Below are 430 nucleotides of genomic sequence, written 5' to 3'. Positions count from 1 at the left end.
AACAGGAAAGCCCCGGATAGGTGCACGGTTGGTGTGCTGCGCGTAAGTCGACCACGCTGCTCTCTCCCTCTCTCTCTCTCTCTCTCTCTCTCTTCCGTGGTTTGGTTGTTATTTGCTTGAACAGTCGACGACGACGACGACGATGAAACAAACAAACAGACGCACGGCAGGTCGGCGGCTATGCTACAATTTAAAGAAAACCAACTCCCCCGGTAGAGGTGGCCCCATGCTTGTAAGCTAGTATGCGTTAAGGGGGCTTGCAGAAGCAACCAACTAACATACAGGTTCGCGAGTGCCTCTCCCACCCTCCGTGACTGATGACACTCGAACGTTAATGGTTTGCGACCCTCTCAAGCGGGTCCTGTGGCGCAATGGATAACGCGTCTGACTACGGATCAGAAGATTCCAGGTTCGACTCCTGGCAGGATCG

The 430-nt window shown here is 54.0% G+C and overlaps 1 non-coding gene across 1 annotated transcript; it reads left to right on the top strand.

Moving 5' to 3' along the window:
* The first annotated feature begins 357 nt into the window (after positions 1-357).
* Trnar-acg (transfer RNA arginine (anticodon ACG)) lies at positions 358-430 on the top strand. Its single transcript has one exon. It is a non-coding gene; the product is annotated as a tRNA-Arg (tRNA).

Source organism: Anopheles darlingi, chromosome 2, assembly GCF_943734745.1.
Source record: "Anopheles darlingi chromosome 2, idAnoDarlMG_H_01, whole genome shotgun sequence".
Taxonomy (NCBI): domain Eukaryota; kingdom Metazoa; phylum Arthropoda; class Insecta; order Diptera; family Culicidae; genus Anopheles; species Anopheles darlingi.
This window is presented reverse-complemented; position numbering and strand designations above follow the sequence as displayed.